Raw genomic sequence first — 12,203 nt, forward strand, 5'->3', positions numbered from 1 at the left:
TAGATAGAGAAATGTAAGTGTTGGGCCGGCACGGTGGCTCACGCCTGTAATACCAGCACTTTGGGAGGCTGAGGCAGTTGGATCATGAGGTCAGGAGTTCAAGACCAGCCTGGACAAGATGGTGAAACCCCATCTCTACTAAAAATACAAAAATTAGCTGGGTGCAGTGGCAGGCACCTGTAATCCCAGCTACTTGGGAGGCTGAGGCAGGAGAATTGCTTGAACCCAGGTGACAGAGGTTGCAGTGAGCTGAGATCATACCACTACACTCCAGCCTGGGCGACAGACTGAGACTCCATCTCAAAAAAATAAATACATAAATAAATAAATGTGTTTGCTACTCATCATCATCATCATCTTCATCGTCTTTATCATCATCCTATGTCATCTAGTTTGTATTCAGACATTACCTATTTTGTTTTTCATCTTAAATGTCATCATGGCAGGGACAGTAGAGACTATTGATTGTATAACACACACTAGCTCATATTTATTGATGGATTACTCTGTTCTAAGAGAACAATTCTAGGAACTTTCTTTATATTTATTTTATAATTTTATCTTCTAAGCATTAATATGTCTATGAAGGAACTGAGTTACTAAGACATTATGTAAACTCTCAAGGACACACAAGGAATGAGAAGTGAAACTAGGATGCAAAACTGGACAATATTACCAGGAAGCAATTTTATCCACATTCCTCTAGCCCATTGATTATTGGAGACACAGATACGTTTAGACATAGATAAACGTTTTGATGTTAGTTTATTTGTGGTCGTGTCATACTATAGGCTTATTCCTGGGGAAGAAAATAATCATCTCAATGATGAGATTGCATTTAATAGCAGATTATAAATTATTTCTCAATTAAGAAGATAAAATAAATCTAATGAGCACTGCCTAACTACTCACTGTGTGCCTCATAAATTATTGCCTATTGATTTCCTTAAAAATGTAAAAGCTCACAATCCACTGTCTAATTCTTTACTACAGAAAAGGGATTCATAAAGGTAGGGCAGGCAATGGGTTCACACATATCTAAAATAGAAGACAAATGTTGTTGCAGAACTAAAGCTGAATAAATAAGGACCCTTAGATAGCCGTTTCCCCCCATCCTCTAGTTTACCACCACCACCAATAACCACAAAAAGAACTCATCAGTGACATTAGTAGCTTAAGTGTTGAAATAATTCCTGTCCTTTGAGGTTACATCAGTGGTAGAAAATTCAATAATATCTTTTCAAACCTGTCAGTTAAAAGATAATTTTTCCTTCTGTGATGCCATGCCACTATTGTGACTATTTTTTTAATTGAAAATTATTATATCCTGCCTTGTTCTTTAGTTATCTACGCACATAGCTGCCTATCCTAATAAACTTTAAAATGGATGATATCTGAATGTATCTTGTGAATTTTGGGACCTAAAATTATACACAGAGTCCTTAGAAATCCTTAATGAAATGCACTAAATATCATTAAACATTGGGATAATATACTACAGCCATGTATTACACAAAGATATAATTTCCTTGGAAACTAGGCCAGAAAGGAAGTCTTTACAGGGCTTTTTCATGAAGCCAGCCATTTAAAGATTTCCCTTATAGCAACTACAAAATAGATAACTAAACAGCATGACTTTAAAACATGAAAAAACAATCTTAGCAAGATTTCCAGAAAATACATGTAATATATACTTCAGAAATGGTAATACACAAGTATGTTGTTTGTTTGTTTGTTTTATTTTTCAGCCCCAGGTTTTCAATGCTAAATGGAAAAGATTAAAACAACTGAAAATAGGCACTCTGTTTTTCTTCACTCATTTTTGTTACTGTTGTTTGGTTGATTGATTAAACCATTTTTAACTTCAGTAAATAACACATTCCATACGTTTTTGTACTTTTAAAATTACTGTGAAATTCTTCCAAATGATTGATGGTAATATGGCTGAGAAAACGATTTATGTGTATATTTTTAAGTAGGCATTTTTACTTGTTTATGTTTTCATGAAAAATAAAAGATAAAAATGTATGGCAAATTTTAATTTTAGAAATAGTTGTACAAACTATACAAGCATGAGAACATTTACAATGAAATGTAGTATGTTTTTTTTTTCTATTGTACTACATAAAGAATCAAAAGTCTGGTTCTACCACTTATTACCTATATTACCCTGTCCCTCAATCTCTTAATTTATACAATGAAGAAAATAAGAAGATAAAAATTTCCTTACATTCTTATACAAACTTAAATGAAAGTGTATCTGACTTTGATGATTAATTTATGAACAAAATGCACATATACTTATTTAACTTTCATGTTTTCACTGCATTAAACATATATACTCTCCAGGCACCTAATAGGCTAAATTCTACAGTAGCAATACCATGGCTAATATTTTTGTAAATGGTACATATATTTAAGTACATCATCTTGCATAAATATTTCACTTTTATTTTCTCAGGGTTTATTATATTTAAAATTATTTTATAAATATTATATTTATGAACCCTATATCACAATGGCTTGCCAATGGTCTGCCATTACAACTAAGGTACTACTTATTATTATCCTTTGAAGAATACCTGTTCATCATCTGCAAAATAAAACTTGTATTCAAACTGTGAGTTCAGGCATCTTATCCATTTAGTAGTCATGTTATTATTGAGTCATCCAGAAAGAATGGGAAATAAATAAGATACAAATATTTTTCTGCTTGCCAGTTTACTATAGCTATGTATTACAGTACATATATTTATATGTATAATAGTATGAAAAGTACTGTTATAAGAAGGTTATATAATAAGCTCTACTTAGTCTCTTTACAAAGCTATAAGGTGTGTTAGTCGGCCTGGGTGTCATAACATATTACCACATACTGAGAAGCTTATACAACAGATATTTATTTGCTCACAGTCCTGGAATCAAGAAGTCTATGAGCAAAGTGCAGCAAATTTGGTTTCTAATATGGTTTGGCTGTGTCCCCACACAAATTTCATCTTGAATTGTAGCTCCCATAATTCCCACATGTTGCAGGAGGGACCCAGCGGAAGATAATTGAATCATGTTGGTGAATCTTTCCCGTGTTCTTCTCCTGATAGTTGAAAAGTCTCACAAGATCTGATGGTTTTATAAATGGGAGTTCCCTTGCACAAGCTTTCTTTCCTGCTTCCATGTAAGACAGGACTTTGCTCCTCATTCACCTTCTGCCATAACTGTGAGGCCTCCCCAGCCATATGGAACTGTGAGTCAATTAAACCTCTTTCCTTTATAGATTGCCCAATTTGAGTATGCCTTTGTTCGCAACATGAGAACAGACTGATACAATACCCATTGATCTCGGGTAATAACTGGTTAAGGCAATTGTACTTTTGCTTTTGTATACTAACTTGGTGGATCAAAAAGACACAATTCCCTGGATCTCAGAAAGAGTCAGTAAACATGATAATATTTGATTATTTGTCATTTAGAAAGTCATTAGATGATTCCCATGCATCTAAATGTTACAACCTTGGCATTTTGGCTCAATAGTTGCTATACAAACAATTTGTAGCTTTTTGAAGAAAATGAATCCTGGCAACTGACTATAATAAATTTAGCTTCTAAAGGATTAAATGTAATGGTTACATTCTTGATGTATAAACTATTTGTATATTTTCTTTTTCTTTTACTTTACTTTTTTTTAAATTGTTTATACCAGGCAAACCTAATACGTTATTGTGAATTGTATTATCAAAGGATGATTTGGGCCATCCGGTTTTGTAGCAGATGGTAAATATTTAATAAGGGAATGCCCCACACAGTCTCTAGTTATTAAATATAAGCCATTACATGTTTTCAATATCCTCCATGCTTTTTCTTAGTGTTAGTGTCTAGGTAGTGTGCTGTGACACAGACAAAAAATTTTAATACTGTTATTTTCATGTAAAAGTCAGGAAGATGTATTCCAGGGTAAGAAAATTTCATTAGCTAAACAAGATATTAAATTCAGAGTGACTCGACTTAGAAATTGGATTTTTTTTCGCATGTTAAAAACTTGTTCAAATCTGATCCACTATTTAAAATGAATATGGCTGAGTTCCAAATTATTTTTTTCTTTACTGTCAGCTTATCTGGAACATCCTGACAATGGAGTGACCCAATTTATGAAAGCTCTATCAGTCTGAATAATAAATTATGATAAAACTTTTCTTAAGAGAAAAGTATATTTTAGCATTTAAATCTTCAGTACAATTAAGGGACACAATGGTTTATCTTGCTTTTAAGTTTTATTCTATTAATGAATTGACAAATGCTGATTAAACAAAAATTGGCCATGCTCCCAACTGTGCTTGATCACTGGAAGTAAGATTTTCCCATGAACAAATATCCATGAAGGGGGTGACTTCTGTCTACTGTCAAAAGATTTAGCATATATATATATATATATATATATATATATATATATATGTAATTTGGATGCTTTTGTACTGCAGTCAATACTATTAAAATGTTCTTAACTACCAGAAGCACTACAAGCAATAAACAATGTTTAATAAAAATGATAAGGTGACAAATTGGCTATTTCATAGTATATTGGGCAGAATATTAGAGGATATATGAAGATATCGAGTTAGGGCTTGGCCTTACTGAAGACTAGCCTTAGCATCTCGGTTAATCATTGTATGTGAGTGAATGTTTCCTTAGGTGGAAAATTATGGAGAAGACAAGATGAAATTTTATAATTCCTTTCATTTATTCTATAAGTATTTTTAAACTCATTGTTTCTATCAGGAAGAAGTTATGTGTTTCTAGTACAAATTTGTTTAATAAAATGCTATAAAATTGCTTTATTGTGGCCAAAATTAAGGATTTTTTGTTTTTGTTTTTGTTTTTGCTTGAGGAGTAGTGTGTTTCATGTTAATGTCACTCACTATATTTCTAACCTCAAAAAACGTGTATCTCTGACTTATTAAAAAATAAGTTGTATTCAAAGTTGCATTCCTGATGTTTAACTGTGGTGCTATGGAAACTGTGAAGTTTTTAAGCACAGCACCTGCAGATTCTCACTTTCATGAATAAAACCTAAAGGAAACTGTGTTCATTCTCGCATAAAGTGGCACTTCTGGGAGTATATACATCACTCTAATTTCACTCCTTAACCTAATAAATAGTACTCAAGAAAATATGTATCCAGCAAAAGTGTTTACTTTTCATATAATTACAGATTATTCTAAGTAATTTTATTTATTAATAATATAGAGGTAATATTTTATGACTTTCATTAGTATTTCAGAAGTTACCACTTCACATGAATTAAACTCCTCTTTGAGAATAAGGCATACTCATTCTAAAGTCTGAGAATAACGGGTTGTTTCACATATCACAAATTGATCATTCAAACCAACTTTTTAGGTCTTAGGAACTTGATAGTTATAACTTTGATTTATTATGTATTCATAATTTATTTGCTATGAGAAACAAATTAAGTTGGAATCAAAATGTTGTATGAAATGATGGAGATTCTATGTGAATAATACTGTGGAATAAACAGTTCTGAGATGTTTATTTAATTATTTTGCATATCTGTTCATTAAAAAATAAATCTTTTTACATGGTGTTCTTAAATTTTCCACATACCACAACAGGTGAATTCGCAATTTTCTTCCTTTGTTTTCTTTGTATGATATGTTGAATATGACTCTAAAGTAATATGTGAATATGTGCATAATAGATAAAATATAATCTGTAGATAACCTGCCTTGAAAAATTTAGCAAGTTCGGCATCAACTCCCAAATATTAATCCTATCAATTAATTGCACTTTAAAACTTTCTTTTGCTGAGTTTTATTTAAAATACAATAAATCACGGTGGAAATTTCAACACAGTATAATCTGACATAGATACCTTGCAAATTAAAGCAACATAAAGCTGGCCTAAAAATTATGATATTTCTCTTTGTCGCTGTGATTGACTATGACTTGGGGACAGTCTGTAGCAAAAGCAATAGAAACATCTCCAAGTGTCTGGTATTTAAATTTGTCCTTGAGATCAACCCTGTTATTTTTTGTAAACAAAAAACAAAATAGAAAATCTAGTCAGTCATGTAAGTAGTTAGTTGTTTTTAATTCTGTGAAGAAAGAAGGTAGTTTGATAGGAGTAGCGTTAAATCTGTAAATTGCTTTGGGTAGTATGGTCATTTTAATGGTACTAATTTTTCCAATCCATGAGCATGGAATGTTTTTCCATTTATTTACAGCAGAGTTTTGTAGTTCTCCTTGTAGAGGTATTTTACCTCCCTGGTTAGTTGTATTCCTAGGTATTTTATTTTCTTTGTGGCTATTGTAAATGGGATTGTGTTCTTCATTTGACTCTCAGCCTGACCATTATTGGCATATAGAAATACTACAGATTTCTGTACATGATTTTGTATCCTGATACCTTCCTACAATGGTTTATCAGCTCTGTTAGCATTTTTGGCAGTCTTTGGGGCTTTCTAGGTATAGAATCATATCATCAGTTAAGAGAGATATTTTGACTTCTTTTTTTCCTCTTTGGATGCTTTTAATTTTTTCTCTTGGCTGATTGCTCTGGTTAGGATTTCCAGGACTATGTTTAATAGGACTGGTAGACTGGACATCCTAAGTCATACAAGCAGCCATCAAACATATGAAAAATGCTCAACATCATTAATCATCAGACAAATGCAAATCAAATTCATGATGAGATACCATCCCACAACCAGTCAGAATGGCTATTATTAAAAAGTCAAAAAACAACATGTACTGGGGAGGCTGCATATACACTAGAAATACTAGACAGTCATAAACAAGAATAAAATCATATCCTTTGAAGCAACATGGATGGAGCAGGAGGCCATAATCCTAAGCAAATTATCACAGGAACAGGAAACCAAATGCCACATATTCTCACTTATAAGTAAGAGCTAAGCATTGAAGATACATGGACATATGTAATAGACACTGTGGAATACTAGACAAGGAGGTAGGAAGCGGGAAATGGGTTGAAAGATTATCTATGGTGTACTGTACTTACCATCTGGGTGGAATATACCCATGTAACAAACCTGCACATGTATCCCACTGAATCTAAAATAAAAGTTCAAATTAAAAAAAAAAACAAATAGAAATAAAACATACGACAATCAATTTAAGACTATGATTTCTGACAGCTATTGCAAAAAATAAAATTGCAGTGGAATTATTTCCATCATCATAAAAATTGTGCATATATTGCAGTTAGAGTATAAAGTGACAGTAAAAATTGTAAAAACAAAATGAAAATAGGTAGTTAATTAGGTATGTAGCTTCCCATAGCTCATTGTTCTATATTAATTTTCATTGTATCCTGGAGGAAGACCTCATCAATTTTTAATGTTATTTGAGACATCCTATTTTTGTGTCTCTCTCTGACTTTTATATATTTAAATTAGATTTTTTAAAGTTTCAGATATTTAATTTAAAAGATTGTCTTTATACAAATTACACTTATAATAAGAAAAGTTGTTTAATTTTACAATATGTTAAAATATTAAGCATTTTGAATTTATGCCAAAATTGGTGACCTGATTTCAGTGTGTTATTAGAAGCAAATAGATTTAACCTCTCCTAAAGCATAATATAAAACTTTTGATATTTTATATGCTCAAAATAAGTACAATAGTTATTTTTTTAAGATCTAAAAATACAGAACAAACAAGACAACTGGCCAGCATATCATGTAAAGTAGCAGTAAGTTTCAGCTTGTTAAAACTCTAATTACAACTTTTTGAGGCAGCAGTAGGTCTTATTTCATTCAGTACATTCGAAGGTGAGTGCTGGATATGCCAAAAAAAAAAAAGACTTATTGTAAGAAGTATAAGCAAAATGTGAGAAACATAGTTTTTAAACTTTGAAATAATATAGAAAAGTGATATTCACCTATTCATACATACCTTGCTAATTGTGCTGAGAAAAATAGTAAAGGAAATAACACAATACTGAAAAAACAAACATGCAAACTGAAGTTATTATCTCTTAATCTCTGGTTGGTTTAACTTCGGAATGTTAAAGGGTGGTTGGCATCTAAGAGAGTGTTAGAAAAATGAAAAAAATCAGTGTAAGATATTTCTAACAAATATATATTGGAAGTAGAGCAGAAAATTCATTTTTTTCTTCAGAAATTTAGTCTTCATTTACATGCATGAGTTTCACCATGGGACACATAAGGTATTGTCCAGAATAATAGGGAACTGTAAAGCATATAGAGAGGAGTTGAATTAAAGGCTACTAAATATAAGTATCTTGAATTATAAATAAGGGGAGGAGGAAAAAATAAGAAATTAAAAACTAAAATAGTTCTGTGAAAAAAATCATTTTGCAAAAATCCTGCTAATTGCAAAGGAAAAGAATTAGAAATTTCATTAGGACTAGAAAGAAGATGTAGAGGAAAAAAAAGAGCTTTAAAATGTTGTTTCATAGTGAGCCTCCCAAGTTTAAAGATAGAGGTGACATAGTACTCATGGAGTAGACCACTGATTTTAGAACAGAATTAATCAAATATGTTTTGCATAGAATTGTATTGACAAGGTGGAAAATAAGTAAAGACTTGAAGATCTAGTATTAAATCTTCTAATACTAGATCTTCATGTCATTACTTATTTCCTAGCTTGATAGTGGTATCACATGATAGTGGTATCACGCTGTTGTTTTAATTTTCTCTGATGACATATGATGTGGAACACTTTTCTGTATGCTTATTTTCCCTCTGTATATCTTCCTTTGTGAAGTATCTGTTAAGATCTTTGGTCCATTTACTTATTTGGAATGTTTGTTATCTTATTGTTGAGTTTTAAGAGCTTTTGTATATTTTAAACAAAAGTCTTTAAACAGATGTGTCTTTTGTGAATATTTTCTCTCAGCCTATGGCTTTTCTTCTCATTTTCTTAACATTGTCTTATGTATTTATTAAATTTGTACCTAAATATTTCATTTTTGGGAGGGGTTAATGCAAATGATACTTTTTTAATTTCAAATTACAATATTCTTTGGTGGTATATAGGGAAATGATTGACTTTTATATATTAACTTTGTATATTGCAACCTTGTTGTAACTGTTTATCAAACCAAGGACTTTTTTGACTCGAATTTTCTATACAGACAATTATATCCTCTACAAACAAAGACAGTTTTTATTTCTTTCTTTCCAATACATATGCCCTTTATTTACTTTTCTTGTCTTATTGCATTAACTAGGAATTCCATTATGATGAAAAGGAATGGTGAGAGGGGACATCCTAGCCTTGTTCCTGATCTGAGTAGGAAAAGTTCAAGTTTATCACCATTAAGTGTGATATTAACTGTAGGTTTGTTGTTGATATTCTTTATCAAGCTGAGGAGGTTATCTTCTATTTTTAGTTTTCTGAGAGGTTTTTTTTATCATTAATTAATGTTGGATTTTGTGAAATGCTTTTTCTGTATCTATTGATACTGATTTTCGCTATGATGTATCTGTTTGATATTTTTCCTTTTGTATTTTTCCTGCTTGAGATTTGCTGATCTTAAATTTGTGAGTTTATATTTTTATCATCTGTGAAAACTCTTAGCTATTATTTTCCAAATATTTTTTCTGCTCCATTCTCTCTAACTTCTCCTGGAACTCCAATTGTACATATGTTATGAGTAATATTTTATTGGCTATATAAATATATAAATTTGATACATATATATGTACACTAAAGGGCTTACTCCAAAATGTAATGTGAACTTTTGTACTCAGTGATAAGCAAAAGCAATCTAATCAAAAATTGACAAAATATTTGAAACAATATTTCACAAAATGATTAATAAATATTACATAGTATTGCATAATTATTACATAATTACCAACATAATTATCCTTCCAAAAATGCATATTAAAATTCCATATGATACTTAATTCATTAACAAAAATAATTCTATGTTTTGAGTTGGATATGGAGTTACTAGAACACTCAGATATTGCTGATGGAAATAAAAAATGTACAACTTTGGGGAACAATTTAACAGTTTTTCATACAGTTAGACACAAATATATTATAGGACTGAGTTATTCAAGTTCTAGATACTTGCCCAAGGAAAAACAGAACATCTACATACATAAAGATCTATACACTAAAGTTCCTAGTAGCTTTAATCATACTAACCCCTAAAACTAGAAACAACCATAATTTTCAATGGCTCAATGGATTACAAATTGTATATGTATAAAATGAAATACACCTCAGAAATAAAAATGTATAAACTACATGAATTAATCTCAAAAACATTATGATTAACAAAAAAACTAGATTCAAAAGAACATATGATTTACATAAAATTATAGATTAAACACAACTTATCTACAGTTACAGAAACTATATTTGTGGTTTTCATGAGTGGGGGATAGAAGAATGACAGCAAAAATAAACTTTTATGGTGATGGAAATGGTTGTGGTGGTATTTATATGGATATTTATATTTTTCAAAACACTCCTGTACAAATAAGGTAGTTGAATTATACTGATGTAAATTTTACATCGATAGGTATGAACAATAGGAGAATATATTTCTCTATCACCTGTACAGCTACACAAATCAGTCACAGCAGGGTTAGAAGGTTAGAGGGACTGAAATATTTCAAGACAGGAATATAGAAATGTGGTTCTAGACTTTATATGCTTATGACACTGAACACACACACACGCGCGCGCGCACACACACACACACACACATTAAAGCTCTTAGTGGTTTCTATTTACCCCCAGGCACAAAGGGCTTATCTCTTGTTAGCGTTAATATTTTGATTTTTTTCGTTTAATTAGGTAAATTACCTTTCTTTGCATTCTTAGGTAGACTGCTTTTTAAGAATACATGATGTTTAGCCAGGCACGGTGGCTCACGCCTGTAATCCCAGCACTTTGGGAAGCCAAGGCGGGCAGATAACGAGGTCAGGAGTTCGAGACCAGCTTGACCAACATGGTGAAACCCCATCTCTACTAAAAATACAAAAATTATCCGGGTGTGGTAGCGCATGCCTGTAATCCCAGCTACTCAGGAGGCTGAGGCAGGAGAATCCCTTGAACCCAGGAGGTGGAGGGTGTAATGAGCTGAGATTGTGCCATGGGCCACAGAGCGAGACTCCGTCTCAAAAAAAAAAAAAAAAAAAAAGAAAGAAGAAGAATATATGATTTTTGTAGTGTGCCCACCAATCCTATTTGTTACATGTTGACCAGCAGTCTCTTAAAGCTTTTGAGTTAATGAAAGGAGCCTCATAAATATTGCCTGTGCTATGTTCCCTTCTACTTCATAAGCATTTATTCTTATGTTTGAAACAGAACATTAAACATGCATGTATCTTAGCAGATAGTGTTTTGCACACTTCAGCTTTAATTTACATAAATAATATTGTGTAATAAATATTATTATAATTTTTCACAGAAACTTATGTTTTTCTAATTTTTCCTTTCTTTCTTCACTATTCACACAAAGCCAGGATTTCACAATTTGTTTTCTATAGAATAATAATTTCATGAATCTCTTTTAAAAATTGGTTCTTATAATAGTTTAGGAAACTATATATACTATACATTTCTATATTGAGGGTTTAGCCACAATACTAAATTATTAATTTAATGAAGTATTTCAAAACTCTAATTTACTTAGGAATGTCCATGTGTACATGAATAAAAAATTTTTTCTTCCCACATTTATAAAGTTTCCATAGAACAAAAATTAGAAAATATTTCTGTAGGTATGCATACAAACTTATGTGACCTAAATATATCTTGAACTTTAATACTTCACTATATGTTGTACCTTACTTTGAAAATATTGCCTCAGTAAACTGTTTTTGAAATTTTATCAACTCTTCCTGTGCACAGCCCATATCTCCTCTTTCCAAAGTAATCCAGATTTTAATATGTTGAAGTGTTACCCTCTTCTTGTACTCCCACTGCACTTGATATCTATACAATAATATGGAGGTTGTTTTGCTAACTAGAAGCTCATAAACCACACATAGGGCTCATCAAATTAGCAGTTTTGTGGTTAGATAAGGACACATTTATTTAGGGGGGATTCTCACATGCCAGTATCTCAAGGTTATTTGGGTACTTTCACAAGGTAGTTCTCCAAATTATTACCTCTGGGATATCTACTTTGCTTCATCTCTCAGGTCTAGAGATATCAAGATATACCAAACATCTTTT

This window comes from Nomascus leucogenys, chromosome 22a (assembly GCF_006542625.1).
Source record: "Nomascus leucogenys isolate Asia chromosome 22a, Asia_NLE_v1, whole genome shotgun sequence".
NCBI lineage: Eukaryota > Metazoa > Chordata > Mammalia > Primates > Hylobatidae > Nomascus > Nomascus leucogenys.